Below are 15972 nucleotides of genomic sequence, written 5' to 3'. Positions count from 1 at the left end.
GGAATCTCTTTCAGCATCCTGGCACCCCAGAGTCCTGGTTTGTAGCCAGCTCAGCAATGATACTTTTATGTGCGTATTTCTCATTTTTATAATGTTTCCTGAAAGCAACATATTGTCCAATTCAAATTTTTATTCGGCTAACCATTTCCATTTTATGAGTAAATTAATCCCATTCACATTCTAAGCTACAATTACTTTTTTTTTTAAAGTGAGGCAATTGGGGTTAAGTGACTTGCCCAGGGTCACACAGCTAGTAAGTGTTAAATGTCTGAGGCTGGATTTGAACTCAAGTACTCCTGACTCCAGGGCCAGTGCTCTATCCACTGTGCCACCTAGCTGCCCCTACAATTACTTTTGTATTTTCCTCCTTCCTATTTTTCTTTATTATCCTTCTCACCCTATTTGCCCTATCCTTCCTCAGTCCTCTGCTTTACTTCAACCTGCTACCCTGCCCTCCTATTCCTTACTCTACCCACTCCTCCAAGAGTTCCTCCCTTATCCTCTCCCCGCTCCCTATCCCCTTTTAACCCACTTGATGATAAGAGTAGGTTCCATTACTACCTGCTCTCCTTCCACTAGCTCTTTTGTATAATTTTGTTCCTTTTGTGCTTCATTTATATGAGGTAATTACTCCTTTTCCTCTCTCCCTCCTGTGTTTTATTTTTTTAAGAATCACCCTAGGGGGTAGCTAGGTGGTGCAGTGGATACAGCACCAGCCCTGCATTCAGGAGGACCTGAATTCAAATCCGACCTCAGACACTTGACACTTACTAGCTGTGTGACCTTGGGCAAATCACTTACCCCTCATTGCCCTGAAAAAAAAATCTTGCTCATTTAGGTCCCTCTGGTGGTTGCAAACTACACTTGTTCTCTCTGCCCTGGAACTGAAACTAGGGATTCTGCTCTTCTGCACTCAACAGGTATGTGCTAGTTTCTTCTCCCACCAGTCACAGTCCATGATGCATCTGGTCAGCAGAGCTGTACTTGGCATCTCTCAACAGTGGAAGGTCTTTCAGTCTTCTCCTATTCAACCTTCAGACCTTCACACTGTCTGTTAGATCAAAGTTTCTAAGGCTGAGGCTGCCTTTCAACCCAGCTGCTTCCAGGGCTTGTTTGTTGATTCTGCAGAGTTAGCCTGGAGGTCTTTGCACTTCATTCAGCCTCAACCTCTGCCCCTGGAGGTCTGGTCTTTCCTGGGGTCTTCTCAGATTGTCTTAGGAGAACATCTGCTTTACCCCCAAGTTTATTTCTGCTTCTCTGAGGCTATGTTCTGTCTTGTGTGTGTGTGTGTGTGTAGGAAATTTGGAGAGCAAAAAGTTTTCTGACCTAATCAGTTATCTTCCCAGAATCTTCAGCAATGGTGCTGAGCAAGGATTGGCCTTTGGAAGTAGCTTTTGGAATCCTAGACCAGTAGCAGCTGACTCAAGGACTCATCTGGCAGTGATGTTGCCTGTGACATGAAATTGATGGGACCAAGTTCCTATGTAGGAACTGAGCTCAGTTGGACCTGCTTTCATTAGAGACCTAGAGGAGAGTATGCCCCTAAAGCATGGGGGAGGGGGATGATTGTGCTTTGCTCTTGCTATATATTTGAAGGAAAACAGCCCTTTGTTAAGTAATTAAATATTAGTGGGGTCATAGTCATGGAAGGGAGAGATAATCAGTGGGAACTTGAGCCAATGTCAATAGCACAACAGCCAGCAAACTACAGGCACTTAGCAAATATTTGTTGTTAGCATCCTCACAAACCACTCAGACTACCATAGAATTCTGGGGGGCAATAGAGTAGACCTGATCCTGACACAGTGGGGGCCAGGGGTTTGTAGGTGACACATTTGTAATCTCAGTATTATGAAAAATGTGCAATTCTGTGCTGTGACAAAAAGTTGATAAAATAAGGAGTTACCCCTCTTGAGGGGTGACTTGGGTTGAGTTTTTGTGCGTGTTTTTTGGTGAAGATGTTTACCTTTCTTTTATTTTTTCCTATTTTCCATTCCATGGTAGGGGAGGTACCTCAGTGATACTATAGAAATGGGGCAAAGTAACCGGAACAAGCCATGCAAACCAGAGGCCTTTTTAAAAAAAGTATTTTATTATTTTCCAGTTACTCATAAGGACAGTTTTTAACATTTGTTTTCATAAGATTTTTAGTTCCAAAAATTTCTCCACCTTCCCTTCCCTCCCTCCTCCCCAAGATAGAAAGCAATCTGATAAAGGTTATATATGTACAATCACATTAAACATATTTCTGCATTAGTCATACTGTGAAAGAAGAATCAGAGCACAAGGGAAAAAAACCTCAGAAAAGAAGGAAAAAAAAAAACAGCCCCAAAGTAGAAACAGTATGGTTCAATCTGCATTCAGAATCCACAGTTCTTTTTTTTCTGGATGTGGAAAACATTTTCTATCATGAGTTCTTTGAAACTGTTTTGGATCATTGCACTGCTGAGAAGAGCCAAGTTGATTATCACACAATGTTGCTGTTACTGTGTACAAAGTTCTCCTGGTTCTGCTCCTCTCACTCAGTATCAGTTCATGTAAGTCCTTCCACATTTCAAACTAGAGTCCTTTTGATTGGCTTAGAATAAGCCTGGGATCATGGAATTCAGCTCAACCCAAATCCATTAAATATCTGTTATATGAAAGGCATGATACTAGGTGCTGGGGATAAGGAGATAAAAACGTTTTGTCCTCAAAGAGGTTACATTCTTTTTGAGGGAAGTGGTGGCAAACATGTATTCAGGCAATTATGATACAAGGTTATTTAAGGAGGACACTTTGAGTGGGAGATAAGGGGAGGTTTAATGAAGGTTGACCTCTTAGCCGAGCCTGGAAAGATTCTGAGAAGCAAAGATGGGGAGGCAAGACATTGTGGGTATGATTAGGACTGAAAAGTTACAGCTGTTTGGGGAATGAGGATGCTAGCTATTGGGGAGTGGGATACATGAAATAGTAAATATGCCACATTCCTAACTTGAGATTATTGTCACTACCTGATCCTACTCAAATACCAAACCCAACTGGCTCCCAATTAGGCTCATGGTATAAATTTCAGGGCACTCAACTTTCTGGGTGTCCATGACATGTTTGTTTTGTTATCTGTTTGACTAACCACCATCTGGTTAATTAACTACTTTGCTTTTCCAAGGAAAGAGTAATCTCTAACTGACCCCAGGAAGTTGATCAACCATATTTCTCCATGGTCAGAGTGTCGTCTTTAGGGTCAAAGTATCCCTAACTGGACCCAGGCCTACTAGACTGCCACTACAGTACTTGTGAGTCATTTCCCTCTTTCTTTGATCTCTTTGAGGTTTAGGTCTAATACCGATATTGTGGGTCAGAGGATATATGTAGTTTAGTAACTTTGGGCCATATTTCCAAATTGCTTTCCCGTACTGTTAGACCAATTCACAGGTCTACCAATAGTACATTAAACATGCCTTCCCACTCTCCAACCCTCCAAAAATTGTCATTTTCTTTTTTGTCATCTTTGCCAATCTGATGGATGTGAGGTGAAAACTATTTTAATTCACATTTTTCTAGTTATCTGGGATTTGGAGCATTTTTCCTATGAATATAAATACCTTGGATTTGTTTTCTTTGAGAACTGCCTATTCATATCTTTTGATCATGAATCAACTGAATGGTTCATTGTTATGAATTTTAATAAATTCCTTACATATCTTAGAAATGATACTGTGGCGATTAAAAATATGAGACACAGTTTCTGGGTAATTTAATCATTTTTATTAATAGTTTGGCAGATTATTAATAAAAGGATGGTCTTTGGCCATCTCTTTCAGAGCAGAAACCCTCTAATGGCAGTGGGGTCACAGATTATATACCCTTTGAAGGGGAGGTGTCGCTGAGGGGATACCTAAACATCTCTGATTGGTCAATTTAATTTGGAGGTGGGCTATATTAAAATGAAGGACTAATAGTGGACACTGCCCCCCACCCCCAACCTTAGGCTAACCTTTACCCTAGGCCAAATTTTTATTTCCTGACAAGAATTTAGAAGGCTCAATCTTATCTTATCAAGATTTCTAGGGGCAGCTAGGTGGTGCAGTGGATAGAGCACCGGCCCTGGAGTCAGGAGTACCTGAGTTCAAATCCGGCCTCAGACACTTAACACTTACTAGCTGTGTGACCCTGGGCAAGTCACTTAACCCCAATTGTCTCACAAAAAAAAAAAAGATTTCTAGAAGTTTAAAGCTGTAACCAGGACCAAGGAGAGTTGACTTTATTTTATCAAGGACTTCAGAATGGGAGAAGTCAGGATTTAATCTCCAAGATATTGGTTACAAATGATTACTTCTTGGGGCACCTAGGTGGTGCAGTGGATAGAGCACCAACCCTGAAGTCAGGAGGACTTGAGTTCAAATCCGGCCTCAGACAACACTTACTAGCTGTGTGACCCTAGGCAAGTCACTTAACCCCAATTGTCTCACCAAAAATAAAATAAAATAAAAAAATTAACCAGTACTTAACTTTAAAACAACAACAGGAGCAGCTAGGTGGCGCAGTGGATAGAGCATTGGCCCTGGATTCAGGAGTACCTGAGTTCAAATCTGGCCTCAGACACTTAAAACTTACTAGCTATGTGACCCTGGGCAAGTCACTTAACCCCAATTGCCTCACTAAAAAAAAAAAAAAGAAAAGATAAGAAAACAAGAACAAGAACAACAAAAAATAAAATAAAATAAAATGGGGCAGCTAGGTGGCGCAATGGATAAAGCACCAGCCCTGGATTCAGGAGTACCTGAGTTCAAATCTGGCCTCAGACACTTGACACTTACTAGCTGTGTGACCTTGGGCAAGTCATTTAACCCCCATTGCTCCACAAAAAAATTAAAAAATAAAATAACAACAACAACAAAACACCAAATGATTACTTCTCATAATGGCCTGAACCTCAAAGATATTGGTTACCAAAACTCATTTTTCATAATACATTTAGCAGAGGAACTTGCCTCAAAGATTCCCCCCACTCCCTGCTAATTGTTTTTTTTCTAATGTTAGCTGCAATTAACCTACATTCTCTTTTTTTAAACTTATTTTTTTAATTAATGAAAATCTACCTTCTCTCCCTTTTACCACTCCCCCCAGCTTCTACATACCCACCATTGAAGGAGAAAGAAAAAACAAAACCCTGGTGACAAATATTCATAGTCAAGCAAAACAAATTCCTGCATTCGCCATGTCCAAAAAAGATGTCTCAATCTGCACCCTGAGTCTGGAGGTGAGTAACATGTTTCATCATAAATCCTCTAGAGTCCTGGTTGGTCATTTCATTGATCAGAATTTCCCATCCCCTCTTTATAAAGAAGAGGTGGTGAGAGAAAAAGAGTGTGTCCTTGGTTTATTGCCATCTGTATCTCCTCCCCTTCCTCTCTTCTCTCTCCCTGACCCAGTGCCCAATCGCAGGTTCTAAACCTTTCTTTCCTTTCTTTTAAACTCTTCTTCAAAAGCTCCTCTCTTTGGTTTGTTTGTTTTGCTTAGGATCGGTCCCTTCTTTCATCTGCCCAACCTCTTATTTGCCTTTTACCCTCTCCCCTTTCTTTCCTGCTTCCCAGTTGAGTAAAATGTATATTTCCACACAACTGTGTATTTGTGTGTATTCTTCCTTCCTTTAACCAGATCAGATGAAAATGAGGTTCAAGTGTTGCCTGCTCCTCTGACCTCTTTCTCCTTCTTTGTGTAGTTTTCTACTCAATACACTGATTATGGGAGATAATTTCTACTTCATCTCACTTTCTACTTAATGTGTTCTTTTCCCCATGTCCCTTTCTTTTTTTTTTTTTAAAGATTAAAAACCCTTTCCAAACTTCCATGCCTTGTATATTATTAGACTCCTTCTGTAACAATGATAATTGATTTTGGTAGGGTTCTGAGGGACACTTGTGTCATTTCCCCACATTAGAATGTGCACAGTTCATCCTTGGTTGGTAGATTATGATTGTTTACTCATATTTAACTTTGTATGTTTCTCTTGAATCCTGTATTCTTATTTCAAAATTTCTAAACATCTTGCCTTCTTGTCAGGAATACTTAGATGTCGTCTACTTGATAAAAGTCTATTCCCCTCCCCCATTTTTGCTGGGTATATTATTTTTGCTTGTAAGCCTATATCTTTTTGTCTTCTGGGATATCATATTCCAAGTTTTTGGATTCTTTATAGTTTTATCAGATAAATCTTGTGATCAAGTAATCCATTCAGTGATTCAGTAATCCAAAGCAACAAAATGTAGTTTCCTTCTTTATCTTCTCCTTGAATCTATTTTTGTTGTTGTCAAATCTGCAATCATGATCACTACCCCTGCTGTTGTGAGTTCAACTAAAGCATCACAGATTTTGCTCCAAGATAGTATCAGATCCCGGAGTAAGAGTGATTAACCAACATCCCAGAAAATCACCTCAGAATCCATAGCAAAAAAACATCACCACCTTAGCAACAATACATGCAGAGACATGGTACCATATGAAGGAATCATTGGCAGTTTGCTTCCATGACTAAATTCAAAGTTAAATTACATATCACAGCAATGCATACATATTCACGAAATAAAAACAAATAAGCATAAAAATAACAAGGGTAGACCTACTAAAGAGCGTGAGCCACAGCAAATTTTAAAAAGTTAATAAGCAAATGGAGTTACAAACACATGGATCTATAAGTGTCTGAAATCACATATGAGGCACATGGTACAAGACTTGGCATCATTTTATTCCATAAAATTCCATTTTGTTTATAGCCTGCTGTTTGGTCTGCCTGCCTCAAGTCTCACCTTCCACTCCAGTGTCAAATTGATTTTCCTAAAGGGCAGCTATGATAATGTCACCCCCACGCCCATTCAATCAACTATAGAGGCCTCTTATTGCCTTTGGGATCAAATATAAATTTTCTCTTTTGTTTTGAAAGGCCCCTTCCTGGGCAAATCACTTAGCTTTTTCCAGCCTCAGTTTCCTCATCTGTAAAATTCAGACAATCACAGTACCTATATCCCAGGGTTGTTGTCAGGATCAAATGAAATAATAATCGTAAAGTGATTTACAGGCATGAAAATGTTACAGAAATACTAGAGTTTGTAAGTGTTTGCTGTTATCACCTTGGTAAGGTTTTGTATCTCTTCAGCTAAGCTTTCAGTTCTCTATCCAAGTCTCTCTTCCATAGGTCTCGTTTCTAATTCTTTCCTCCAGTCCTCTCATTTCATTTATAACTTTAATGAAAACAACCACAACAAAACATCTTGCTTATCTCTTAGGAATTCCAGTTGATGCTAAGACCAGGCTGTTTATTTCTTTGAGCCTTTGGTTGTAGGTGGTTTTGATGTATTCCCTTCTAGTTTTGGGTCTTAGACATGAGAATAACACTTTATTTATTTACTTATTACTCTATTTACTTATTTATTCATTTTTTTGCTCATCTATTTATTTATTCATTCACTTATTCATTCATTTCATTAAGTAATTAATCAATCAATTAATTAATTAATTTGGCTTATTCATTCTTTCAGCCTTACCTCCAAGGCACCCCTGGGGGGACTTTGGTGGCTTTGTAGGGTCCTGTCCTGCCTTATCTGGTGTCCTTCTTTTGGGGACAGAGTAATTGTACCTCTACCTTCTCCTGGTTTGAAGCATTTTCACTCCCGACGACTGGCTCTGCAATCTCAGCCCACCCCTCTCCCACAGGTCCTGTCCAAGTCATTTGTCTGTGGGTATAGTTTATGACCTTGTGTTAGAAAGATGACCCCTTCTTGTTTCTCTCTCTCTCTCTCTTTTTTTTTTTTTTGGTGAGACAATTGGGGTTAAGTGATTTGCTCAGGGTCACACAGCTAGTAAGTGTTAAGTGTCTGAGGCCGGATTTGAACTCAGGTCCTCCTGACTCCAGGGCTGGTACTCTATCCACTGTGCCACCTAGCTGCCCCCTGGTTTCTCTTTCAATCCCTGGTCCTTCTCACTCTGGCACTGGTCTGAGATTTCCCATAGGGTCATTGTCAGGCTCTGTGGCTTCATCCTCCCCACCCCCAAACTTAGTTTGTTACCCTCATTTGTTATTTCTACACAGATGATTCCCATTTCCATAATCTAACCTGAATCTGTCTTGTGAACCCTATTTGGCATTGCTGAATGTTGGCTGGACATCACCTGCATGCCATTTTGCTAGTGCTTGACATGCCCCAAAGTGAATGTAACATCTTTCCCTTTAAACCTAACTCTCCTCCAAACTTCCCTATTTCTGTAGCATCCGAGGCCATCTTTGGTCGCCCTGATGTATATCTTGCCACTGGACTCTCAGATGGCTCTGGAGGAGAAAGTGAGGCTGGTGACTTTGCACAGCCCTCCCTCACTTAAATCCAATTCACCGAACATCGTGACATCTCTTCCGAATGTCACGGTCCTATTCTAGAACAAAGGACAAACAACAACAAACACAATCTCTGTAGAGGGGATTACCACCCTCCTAATTAATAAGATTAAAAACTCAAAGTCATCTTTGTCTCTTCTGTTATACCCCCCATATTCAATCAGTTTCCAAGGCTGTAGATTACATTTCTATAATCTCTCTCATACATCCCTTTCTCCATTCATACACCCTAGTTCAGTCCCTCCTTATTTTTCACCTGGCCTATTGTGATAGCCTCCTAATTGATCCCCTGGCTCTGAGATTTTCTTTGTCAATCTACTATTCTCATGGTTACTAAAATAATTTAAGGCACAGGTTGAATCATGTTACTCACCTACTCAAAACATTCCAGGGCTCTCGATTGCCTCTTAATTAAACCCTTTGACCTGGCACCTAAGAATTTCCATAAACATATTTTTCCAAGCTGATTTCACATTATTCCCCATTATATAATGCACTCCAGCTAAATAGACCATTTAGTTATCTCAATTTAGCATATTGTCTTATACTTCTATGCATTTATATAAATTCTATACCCTGAGATGAGTGTGCACTACTTCCTTACCTCCATCCCTCAGAAGCCTTACCTTCTTAAAAAGCTCAACTTAGGTCTTTCTCCTCTTGCATGAAGATTTTCCCCTTAAGCCCTAGAGCTCATGGGCATGCTGGAGGCAGCTCCAACCAGCTTCTGGGGGCCAATGGTAAAATGTTTGGTGTGAGTTTTGGAAATCAGCAAGTAGTATTACACTAGGTTTGTTTAATTGTTGTGTTGATTGTCCAGGCTTGCCAAAGTGATAGAAAAATGTGTTAATACAGATTAACCCTTAAGGTATGTCTTGGATACTTCCCCCCCCCCCCATTTCCCCCTGGAGAAGTTGTTAAACATTTATCAGGCTCTCTCCCTCCGCAAATTACCTTGTATTGACTTATCTGTCATCTCCCTCTTCTCTAGCTTCCTCTTATCCCACCTTGATGACACCGGGAGGATCTTTGTATTTCTAGCACCTAGCACAGTGATTTGCACTATTAAATGTTTGTGGAATTGAGTTGAATAAAAGAAGCAGTGTGGTCCAATGAAAAGAGCTCTGGATTTTGGAGTCAGAGGGCCTGAGTTCAAATTCTGCCCATGCCACCCACTTCCTGTGTGACCTCCAGCAAGTCACTTAACCTCTCTATGCTCCAGTTTCCACATCTGTAAAATAAAGAGGTTGAACTAGATCCAACATTTCATCTACCTCTAAATCTATGATTCTATAAGAAGCTGAGGACTAGAGAATTTAATGATTTGCCTAAAGGTCACACAACTAATAAACAGGGAGACTGAGAGTAGTCTTCTGCATAAAAGGCCATTGCTCTTTATAATATTAATAATAATAAATTAATTTATTAATAATAAATAATAATAAATTAACTTGGCAAATAACAATAATAATAGCTAACATTTTTCTAGCACTGTGCTAAGCACCTTACAATTATTATCTCATTTGATTTTCACAACAACCTTAGGTGATATGGGCTATTATTATCTCCATTTTACAGATGAGAAAATTGAGGCAAACTGAAATTAAGTGACTTGCCTAGGGGTCACCCAGCTAGTAAGTGTCTGAGGCTGAATACTTTCTACTATTCACATAGCCATCCTCTCCTCCCCTCAGTTCCCAGGCAAGGCTGAATCCCAAGGCAGAGGGAACTGAGATGATAGCTGTAATGACACAGTAGAGATGCCTTGGAAACTGTCCAAAAGGACTCACTGTTGATTTTTAACTCTGTGATACACGTCCACCCCAACAATCTCCCAAAATTCTGTAGGAAGATGATGTGAGCAGGAAGGAATGTTTCTGGCTCTGTTAAGACAAGATGCATCCCAACACATCCTCAAAAGCCAAAGATTCCCCTGAACTCGATGAAGGCATCTGGCATTAGCTCAGAGTTCCATGGGGCCAGGATCTGGGAGGATTCTAAGAAGCAATGCTTCCTACTTTCCCAGAATTACAACAAAAACAATAAACATTTATTACTAGTCCCTTCCTGTGGGGCAGGGTGTAGTTAGTTCTTCGTAAAGTTAGGCACGACTCTAAATTCCAGGAATTTAAGAAAGTGAGAACTGCAAGGGACCTCAACCCTCTAATTTTATAGAAGGGGAAACTAAGCCCCCTTAGAATGGAGATGATTTGTCTCAGACAAAGTTAGAGCAGAGTTGAAACTAGAATCCAGGTCTTCTGTCTTTTGCCCAATTATTATTTTCACTCTGATACACAGTCATGAGAGGAGTATTGCAGAAATAAGTGCTCCTGCAAGGAGCTGGTTTAAAAGCTATGAAATGACAGGAATTGCTGACTCAGTCTTTTCTCTTCCCAATTGGAGTTCATGGCAGGACTGTCTGAGGTTGTCCCTGGAGGCTGCTTCCCACTCCCACAGCTTGGTGACTTGTTCCTACATACTTGATTAGGGAGAGTCAACTAAGGGAACCTGAGCCTGGACCTCTGCTTGCTTATTTTACTTTGGTTTTAGTAGTAAAAGGCCAAACAGCAATCCTAAAATGGACATGCCCAGACTTGGAAATCACTTGCTGAGTCTGAGAAGTTGGAGGTCATGGGTTCATCTGTTAGAGGTGATTGTCAGCAAGGAGAGCTTCTACATTGGAGAAGACAATCACCAAGATAGGAAAGAGCTCCATTCCTGGCTTGGTTGGCCCAAAGACATGGACTTTAAGGGGAGATTATGCAGAGTGTTCCAATTTAAGTGACAACCTCACAGGAGAGTATAGCAGTAGTTATTACCTCTTGTTTGTTTAAGTTTCTGTCAATGCCTGTTTGTGAAAACCTTTTGTGTGTGTGTATTGTTGTTGTTGTTGTTGTTGGGGTTTTTTTGAAGGGCAATGGGGGTTAAGTGACTTGCCCAGGGTCACACAGCTAGTAAGTGTCAAGTGTCTGAGGTCACATTTGAACTCAGGTCCTCCTGAATCCAAGACTGGTGCTTTATCCACTTTATCACCTAGCTGCCTTTTGTTTTAGCATTGTGTAGAAACAATAAATACTTGTCTCAAACCTTATTTACATTGTATGTTGGGTCATGCAGAGTTGGGATGGAGCTAAGAATCTTAATGGGAAAGGAAACCTGGATTTGGAGATTTGGAGACATTTGGAGATTTTCCTGGAGTCAAGGGCCAGATATAAGATAGTCTGAGATAAATTTATGAAATGTAGTATGCAAATGAGTCTTACATTCTAAGTTCTAGATTGAGCTGAGAATTTAGACCAAAGTATGGGAATAGATGCTTCTGAATTTAGGAAAACATCCTAAACTTTCCACCATCAGTCCCTTATATGTGAAAAGTACCTAACCCATCCCCTATGTATTACAAATAAGCCATTCTTGTGACTCACCTCCTATTTTACCTATGATTACAGTATCTAAGTTTTCATTTGATTTTTCTGGTTTTCAGAAAATATCACCATTGATATCACCATTGATTAACATAAAATTGTAATCCCCCAATCACTTTCTTTTAATTAATTTTTTCAGTCAAAAAAAAATTTATTTTCTCTCTTCTCACTTCTTCCCCCCCCAAAAAAAAACCCCTCACAAAACCTTTGTGACAGATATACATAGTTAAGCAAAAGAAATTCTTATATCGACCATGTTAGAAATGTATGTTTCATTCTGCATATTAGTCCATTTACCTCTCTGCCAGAAGGTGGGTGGTCATTGTTTGGTTATTTGAAACTGTGGTTGGTCACTGTGTCTTAAAGACACAGTCTTTCAAAGTGATTTCTCTTTACAATGTTGTTCTTATATAAATTTTTCTCCTGGTTCTTCTCACTTCATGCTGTAAATTCATACAATTCTTCCCAGGTTTCTCTAAAAATTCCCCTTTCACAATTTTTTACAGTACAATAGTGTTCCATTACATTCATGTAACACAATTTGTTTAACCATTCTCCAATTAACTCTCCCTTAGGTTCCAGTTCTTTGCCCTTAAAAAAAAACCAAACTGCTTCAAGTACTATTGTACATATAGGGCATTTTCCTCTTTCTTTGATCTTTTTGAGGTATAGACAAAGTAGTGGGGTTACTGGGTGGAAGAGTAGTGACAAGTTTGGTAACTTTTTTTTTAATAAAGTATTTTATTTTTTTCCTGTTACATGTAAAGATAGTTCTCAACTTTTGTTTAAACATGCTTTTCAATTTCAGATTTTTCTCCCTCCCTCCCCTCCCTCTGCCCTCCCCTAGACAGCAGGTAATCTGATATAGCTTATATATATATATATATATATATATATATATATATATACATAATAACATTAAACATATTTCTGCATTAGTCATGTTATAAGAGAAAAATCAGAGCAATGACGAAAAACCTCAAAATAGAAAAACACTACCAAAAACAAAAGAAATAGTATGGTTCATTCAGCATCTATACTCCACAGTTTTTTTTTTTTCTGGATTTGGAGATCCTCTTCTATCATGAGTTCCCTGGAACTCTTCTGTACCATTGCATTGGTGAGAAGAATATAGTCCATCAAAGTAGATCAGCATACAATGTTGAAGATACTGTGTACAATGTTCTTCTGGTTCTGCTCATCTCATTCATCATCAGCCCACACAAGACCTTCCAGGTTTCTCTGAACTCCTCCTGCTCATAGTTTCTTACAGAACAATAGTATTCCATTACATTCATATACCACAACTTGTCCAGCCATTCCCCAACTGATGGGCATCCCCTCAACTTCCAATTCAATAGCTACCATGTAAAGAGCAGCTATAAATATTTTTTGTACATGTGGGTCCCTCTCCCCTTTCCATGATCTCTTTGGGAAAAAGACCCAAAAGTGGTATTGCTGGGTCAAAGGGTATGCATAGCTTTATAGCCCAGTTTGGTAACTTTTGAGGCATACCTCCAAATTGCTCTCCAGAATAGTTGGAGCAATTCACAGCTCCGCCTGTTCTGTTGTTTGTCCTTTGCCAGATATTTAAGGCAATTGGGGTTAAGTGACTTGGCCAGGGTCACACAGTCAGTAAATATGTGAGGTGAGATTTGAACTTAGGTCCTCCCAACTTCAAGGCCAGTGCTCTATCCACCGTGCCACCTAGCTGCCCCTCCACCAATACTGTGTCAGTGCAACTGAAAGCCCTTCCAACATTTGTCTTTTTCCTTTTTTGTCAACTTTGCCAATTGGGTGGGTATGGGGTAGAACTTCAGAGTTTTTTAGTTAGTATTTCTTTAATTATCAATGATTTTAGAACATTTTTTCCATATGGTTATAGAGAACTTGGATTTCTTCCCTTGAGAACTATCTGTTCATGTCCTTTGACCATTAATCAGTTGAGAAAGGGCTCTTACTCTTATAAATGTGAGTCAGTTTCCCATGTCTTAGAAATGAGACCTTTATCAAAGGAACTTGATGCAAAGACTTTTCACCTCCATTTACCAATTTTTCTTCGAATTTTAGCTGCATTATATTTTTTTGTGCAAAAACTTTTTAATGTTACATAATCCAAATTATCCATATTATCTTCTGTAATCCTCTTCATCTCTTGTTTGGTCATCAACTCTTCCCTTATTCATAAATATGAAAGGTAATTTCTTCTTTGCTCCTCTAATTTGCTTAGGATGTGACCTTTCATGTTTAAGTCATACATCCCTTTGGAACTTATCTTGCTATATATGGTATAAAGTGTTGATCTAAACCTAGTTTTTGCTAGATGGCCACTGCCCACTTTTCCCAGAAGTTTTTGTCAAATAGTGAATCCTTCCCCCCACTAATTATTGTCTTTGGGCTTATTGAGCCCTAGGTTACCATATTGGGTTTGCTTTGCATTATTGTGAATCTAATTTGTTCCACTGATGAACATTTCTATTTTTAAATCAGTAGTAAATGATTTTGATGGTTACTGCTTTGTAGTGTGTCATTTAAAATTCTAAATGTGGGTTCTAATCTGTTCCCCTAGTTTTGGGGGAAACTGACTAAAATCACTGATAAAACAAGTTTAGGATTTTAAGGGTTTATTGAAAGATAGAAAGAGAAAGATTGAGAACAGAATTCCTACAGCCTGGAAATCCTATCTTTCCTCAATTCCCCTGTGAAGTCCTCTGGAGTCTCTCCTGCACCACAGTGAAGTCAGGAACCCAAAGAGACAGAGTTCCTCCCCCAGCGTCTGCTTCCTACTTTGTGTGTTCCTCCCAGAAATGGGAGGCTCCTCAAGGTGATTGGCTGGTAGCCTTGATAGACAGTAGCCATGAGCAAACATCACTTCCTGATGCCAAGGAAAAGCCACATGGCCTTGCCCACAGAGGCATTCTCCTCATGGTGGAGCTTTCCTATAGTAAGTCTCCAGCAGGTGGCGTCATTCCAATCATTACAGTAGTATAACTTGGCATTGATTATTGCTAGGTACTTTTCTAGGCCACTTTTTTTTTATCATTAAGATTCTTGACCTTTGGCTCCTCTTGATGAATTTAATTATTTTTTCTAGTATCATTTGGTAGTTTTATTGGTGTGGCACTGAATAAATCAATTAATTTATGTTATTTAAAAATCATATTGGCTTAGCTTATCCATGAGCAATTAATATTTCTCCTTTTATTTTTAGGTTTGTCTTTATTTCTGTACAGAGTGTTTTGGAGAAGTATTCATAGAGTTCTTGTTTGTCACCTAGTAGTATTTCATATCTTATACATTCAATAGCTATTATAAATGACATCTCTCTCCTGAGTTCTTCTTGCTGGACTTTGTTGATAACACACAGAAATAGTCAGGGAGATTGTAGTGTGCAGTGGATTCTAGCTCTTCCACAAACATTCTCCTAGGACTTAGAGATGTACTTGTCTCCTAAGAGACTCCTCTCTAGACTCCCCCAACCAAACCAGGAATCCACAGAGAGAGCCCCCAGAGTCCCGCAGCAATCCTAGAAGAGATGACCTGGGGTGGGTTGAGGGCAAAGTTCAGAGAGCAGATGGGCAAGTCCAGAACTTCCCATCTGAATCTGTCAGTGCTAAGGTTCCCTTCAACATAAACCTTCCCCAAACCAAGGTCAAAAAAGCAGGAGACTGAGTGGATCTATTGCAGCTTGGGCCAAATGACATCAAACCTGAGCCTTTCCCAAACCCTGAGACTTGCTCTAGAGAGAGCAGCTTCCATGCCTTTTGGTTTGGTCCAAGGCAGTCCTTTGCACCAGAGCCAAATAGAATCTGGGGATAGCACATTCCCCAAAGCACCTGAACTCAGTCCTAGCCTGGCAAATAGAACAGCCTCCTGTAGACCTAGACAAGGTTCAGAGTGGGACCGCTGGGATGACCCCAGGCAGGTCTTGGAACCCTGAGACACAGGGGAGCCCCTGGCAGAGCCCAGCACCAAAGCAGTCTCTGAGTCCATTGAAGGAGGGAACTAGTCTGGGTTTCCATACTTAGGACCAAGCAGGTCTCATTCTACAAAATTTAGCTATGGATCTTGACTGAAGTTCAGACACCTCCATGAGCAAACTGAGGAAGTCTCTGAACACCATAAGGAAATACCTTGGTTTGAGAGGCACCTGGGAGTAAAGCCTGAAGAAGATAGAAA

The sequence above is a fragment of the Dromiciops gliroides genome, chromosome 2, assembly GCF_019393635.1.
Source record: "Dromiciops gliroides isolate mDroGli1 chromosome 2, mDroGli1.pri, whole genome shotgun sequence".
Lineage (NCBI taxonomy): Eukaryota > Metazoa > Chordata > Mammalia > Microbiotheria > Microbiotheriidae > Dromiciops > Dromiciops gliroides.
This window is presented reverse-complemented; position numbering follows the sequence as displayed.